This window comes from Clarias gariepinus, chromosome 14, assembly GCF_024256425.1.
Source record: "Clarias gariepinus isolate MV-2021 ecotype Netherlands chromosome 14, CGAR_prim_01v2, whole genome shotgun sequence".
In the NCBI taxonomy this organism is placed as follows: Eukaryota; Metazoa; Chordata; class Actinopteri; order Siluriformes; family Clariidae; genus Clarias; species Clarias gariepinus.
This window is the reverse complement of record NC_071113.1, coordinates 1019368-1025011: the sequence shown is the minus strand read 5'-3', so window position 1 is coordinate 1025011 and position 5644 is coordinate 1019368. Positions and strand designations below refer to the sequence as shown.

The 5644-nt window shown below is 34.4% G+C and overlaps 1 long non-coding RNA gene across 1 annotated transcript; it reads right to left on the bottom strand.

Moving 5' to 3' along the window:
* Positions 1 to 1465: 1465 nt before the first annotated feature.
* LOC128540996 (uncharacterized) lies at positions 1466 to 3909 on the bottom strand. The gene is made up of 4 exons (XR_008365613.1): positions 3830 to 3909; positions 3593 to 3688; positions 1608 to 1626; positions 1466 to 1525 (listed from the first exon to the last, which is right to left on the bottom strand). It is a non-coding gene; the product is annotated as an uncharacterized LOC128540996 (long non-coding RNA).
* Between the last annotated feature and the right edge of the window lie 1735 nt (positions 3910 to 5644).

Genomic DNA, 5644 nt, shown 5'->3' with positions numbered 1-5644 from the left:
CGGAAAAGGGGTGATTTTACTTCGGGAAGGTAAAGGTTAAAAGAGGGAGGAAGGGAAAAAGGGAAGAAAAGGTGTGCACGTGCAGGTCTGGTAAATTTCTGTCAACCACAGCTGCCAGTTTTTACCGTAAAATTTACGGTTTATTTATAAACCGTAAAAAACTATTAAAATCCGTAAAATATACAGTATAATGAGCGCAATTTCGTACAATCAATAATGTTGCTACTGTATATTTTATGGTAAATTTCTGGCAATTTACGGTTTGTTTATTTTTTTTACAAAGCAGATATTTTTCTGATTTTTAAACTCTATCAACAAAGGTTTAGTAAAATATAAACTGATGCTTCATGATATTAGTAACAAATACCTTCCTTTTTATAAATAGATTATATTGAATTTTACTGCAATAAAGCAGATTATCATATGTTTTTAACTGTTAAATTAAAGTTCTTACTCTGTTAAACTAATTAAAAATTTTTTTTTTACTGTAAATTCTACAGTTATGCCAAGTTTTGTAAAAGACGGTTTGATTCTGTAGCATTTATACGGTATTTTACTGTTAAAATTAAGAAAATTTTTTACAGTGCACAATTATGAAAAAAACAACTTTTTTACTTATAAGAATACATCCAGTCTACCCAGGGCCCTCAGGTTGAGTCTTTTCTTCTTGGCATGATGCAGGCACACACCGTATCCTCCACAACAACAAACTGACAAAAGTGCTGCTTTTACAGATGTCTAAAAATGTAATAATATGTTAATCTTGTGCAATTATTTCACACCTGGCACAAACTTGTGTTTAGTTGTACTAGTGGTGGCGGTGAGGACTACACAATGGTTCTTTGGCCCCTGATAAATAAAAAGATAGAGATGAAGGAGGGGGAACTTGTTTTTCCCCATGGCTGTACAGTATATCGTGCCAGAACTCAGGGTTAATCCATTAATACAGTCACAAGTGGGCGTTGTGGGATGACAATCTGTCAGGTCACAGAAACAATTAGACAGTACAGAAAGCAGGTGAATGTACATTGGCAAAAAAATGTATAACTGGCCCACTGTAATGGGAAAAATATATTTTTAACGTATGTAACTGTATATAGCTGAGCATAACATAATAACAAGTAAGCTATTTACTGTTATTGTGTATCCTGTTTAAAATGTTTTAAACAATAAATGTTTAAACTTTGTGGGGTTCTATAAATAATAAATATAGAATAAAATAATGAGGGATTAAGCTTACCTGCTACGAAGCTGTGGGCTAAGCTACAGGAGTAAAATTTTCCAGTTCAGTTTGTGGCTGTGAGACCTGTGTTTAAGGCAAGAACATTATTTTTAGGAACTGTTCTGTGTATTAAATGTACAATGTAAAAACCTAAAAACTGTTAATGTCATTTAATAAAAAGTATGATATTTTGACCAAATTCTTCATTTTACTATTAAACTAACACAGTGAAATACTGTACTCACCCCCTGTTGCTGTTTACACCCACAAATCTGTCGCAGCCTGTTTATGTCTTGTATTAATCTGTAATGCAAAAATAATCATGTCAGAATTACTAATCAAACATTCTACATCTTAATACATCTTATTAACATTACACACTTACATGTTCCGATTCTTCTTCCCTGTGTGATGGAGAAGATGTAAGAGGCTTTTAGAACAGAACCCAGTCATATTTACAGTAATGCATGCACAATGCTAATCAGATCCGGCTATAAAGTGAGCATAATGTTTGAGAAGGGACATGTTCAGACTTAAGCCCAAAGAAAATAAAATGTTACTTATAAATGATGACTAAAGAGTTTTTTTTTAGACATTTATTTATTTTCCATCAGTTAAAAATGTGATGTTAATTAATACATTTTATATTGTAGTCACTAGTATATCCCTGAGGTCAAGCAAAATAACACATTCTCTCTGTGCTAGTACTTAGTGTCCCACAGTATTATTCATGCACATGGCATGATCATGGTGATGAAGTAGTAAGTTTAAACCCATACACAGGTCAAATAAAATCAGATCAATTTGGACAATCCATATTTTTCACTTCAAGTACAACATCTAGTGATAAATGATGTATAATACTGCAATAGAAAGTACAATATTTTAATAATGTAGGGGAGTTTAAGTAAAATCTAAAAATATAAAATACTTTAGTACAGTAACTAACTACATTTACTTCATTAATGCGTACCCCAACCATAAAAATATTTGCCCCACCCCCCTTTTTTATATTTGACATACTGAAAATTATTTATTCAATCGAAATGATTAAGATCATCAAACAAATTTTAAGTTTACACAAAAACTACACAAGTAAATACAAAATGCAGGTTATAAAAGATAATATAATGTATTAAGAGACAAAAGCTGTCAAGACCTGCCTGGTCCTCTGTGAAAAAATAGCCACCATGTGTGATGTTCTTTTATGAAACGCTGTGTTAGTTTTACATCAGACGTAATGGGACACACACCTTCCAAAAAGTTCCGCAGAATATTTACCCAAAAGTGTAAGGCAAGTGTAAGATGAGCCTTTGTGTTCTTTTGGTCAGCAGTGGCTTTCGCCTTGGAACTCTCCCATGGATGCCATTTTTGCCCCCTATCTCTTTCTTATTGTTAAAACATGAACAATGACCTTAACTAAGTCCTGCAGGTCTTTAGATGTTGTTCTGGGTTCTTGTATGAGCTCCTGGATGAGTCATCGTTGCACTCTTGAAGTCCAAAAAAGCCTTACAAATGTCTTAGTGACCCTTTCCAGACTGATACATGTCAATTACTTTGTTTATCGTCTGTTCTTAAATTTCTTTAGATTGTGGCCTGGCGTGTTGCTTTGTGAGGTCTTTTAGCATGCTTTACTTTGTTAGACAGGATCTATTTAAATGACTTCTTGATTTAACAGGTCTGGCAGTAATCAGGCCTGGGTGTGGCAAGTGACATTTAACTCAGATTTCTAAAAAATATTGTTAATCACAGTTTAATCATGATTTAGCAAGGACCAGGGCCTGGTAGGGTTGGGCAGATTTTTTTCTCTTAATAAATTTATTTAATCACTGCATTTTGTATTTATTTGTGTTATCTTTGTGTAATATTAAAATTTGTTTGATAATGAATGGATCATTTAAGTGTAAAAAATATGGGAACTATATGTTTATGAGAGATACCAACAAAAATTAGTCAGACGGTACTTCTGCTTTTTCAATTGTTCTCAGAAGTCAAAGGGGCAAAAAAGTATTCAAGCATTTTATGAATAATTTCATAGCAATTATAATTAGGTAGTAATGTAACATGTTTTCATGGCTCCCTGTATCAAATGTCATGACTCTTTATGAGGGATTTTGGATAGTAAAGCAAGGTGTAAAAAGGATCTCACTGAAAAGCTACTGTTGTACTTTTTTTTTAGTTTGCTAATTGTGCAGTGGGTTTACCACTTAGTTTTTTATGACCTATATGTATTTTTTTCTATTTAATAATTGACAAGGAACTTGTTATCTTGTAATCTCTGTTACTTATACAACAACTGAATGACAAAACATAGACAGAGCAGCTACACATCAGATCATACACTGAGTCGTGTTTGTAGATCGTACTTACAGAAAGCAGATATTTGTAAAGCGAGGCAGCACATGGCGAAGACACACTCAGTAGGAAGGAGAATAACTCTCAGATCCACGGTACGCTGGCCAGTTCCTATTTATAATTATTATCGTAGGATAAAAGGAAATTGTAGTTTCATATATGAAAAGAATAACATAAAATAACATAAAAAATATTTTTGATGATGTTTTTTACATCATTATTAATAAACCACAGACTATAGAGCTCACTCACTTGCTGTAAGGATCAGCTCTACTAATAAAGCAACAGCGTTCACAAACACAACCACCACTGCACCCAACATGAACACAACCATATGGGATGTAGCTGTAACACACACACACACACACACACTTTAATTATTAGAGAAATGATTCACCTGTTTTTGTGCAAATATGGACTAAAAGTCTTTTATGGCCTGATGTTAATTCAGATGTTCCTATATCTTTATTGAGACATGCCAGTGTATTTTATATTGCACTTACATCTCTTAGTCCCAGTGTTTCTGGAGTGAGATTCTGGAAAAGTGATAATTAAACCAAAATAAGTGATTTCACATCAGCAGTAAGTGAAAGCAAAAACAAAACCTGTTCCTTTCTGTGCAATCCAGTCTCCACATGCTTTTCAATTTCTATTCTGCTGCCTGTCATTTCCTTGGCTTAACAGTAGCAAAATTTTTATTTGAAGAGTTAATGTATCACTGCATACTGTACTTGGGCATAAAAGAAAAGCAAACTGCAGTAGAACCGTGGATTGCGAGCATAATTCGTCCGGGAAGCGTGCTAGTATTACAAAACACTCAAACAAATCAAAGCAAATTTCCCCGTAAGAAATAATAAAAACTTTAATTACTCATTCCACAACCTAAGAATATTCATATAAAATCATTAATACAAAATATAAAGTGAAAATAAAACAAATTAACATGCACTTTAGCTTTGAAAAAAGTAAAAACAAATCCTGACCAATAAGTTTTTCCATTAGTGTTTGTACGCGCAGGCGCTGTGTATGTGTAATTGTGTGTGTGTGTGTGTGTGTGTGTGTGTGTGTGTAAAGCTAAAGTAAGAGGAGAGGAGGAATGACTCCCTTCTTCCCTCCTCTCTTATTTTAGGGGGCTACTGTCTAGGGCGATTTTCACTCACACACACACACACAAATGGAAACACTGGTTTATCAGAAAAATTAACAAGGAACATATCCAATGACACTCGAGTAAGCGACACACAAACTGGTGGTATCACTGCTGTAAAGTAAACTATATACTAGTTATATAAATAAGTATGTGTGAAAGAGAGAGAAAGAGGGAGGAGGCACATACTCTCTAATGAGACTCATGAGTGCATGCACACATTAACGGAATCAGTGCAGTCTGACAGAGAGGGAGAGGAATCACATGCGTGTTATAATAAACAGTACACACGCATTAAAGGAAGTGTGTGAAAGGATGACACACAAACAAGCACGAAATAAAAGATGTTTTACGCGCACCCACGTGGTCACAGGGTTATAATAAACGGTAAAAGTGTAGGACTGTAGGAGTGATGCACACGCACTAAGACCCAGCAGGGGAGGCGATTACCCACAATTCTGCAGGGCACAAGAGAGAAAAACCGTTGGCTCAGTTATGATTACGTGACGCTCGGGGTCAAAACAAAAAGTGCATGCGTGATACTTGGTGCTCGTAAATCAAGACTCGTTCATTTAACAAGGCAAAATTGACTTAAAAATTGTGCTCGTCTTCCAGAACGCTCGCAAACCGGGTCACTTGCCATAACTTGCATGTAATAACAAATTATTCTTATTATTTTGATTGATGTTGTTGTACAAATGGTATTAAAACACTAAACCTTTGTATTAATACTTTTGGCTACCACTTATTTTAGCACTACTTTCTCCTTGATTTATTCTGGCACTGCCTTTTGACAATGGATTGGGAAACATATGAACATATTCTTATAATTCCTCTGCTTTTCTCTTTGTTTTATTGAGCTATCATAATAAACATCCATATGAAGCTCTCCACTGAGTGTCAAAACAGTGAAGTATTGT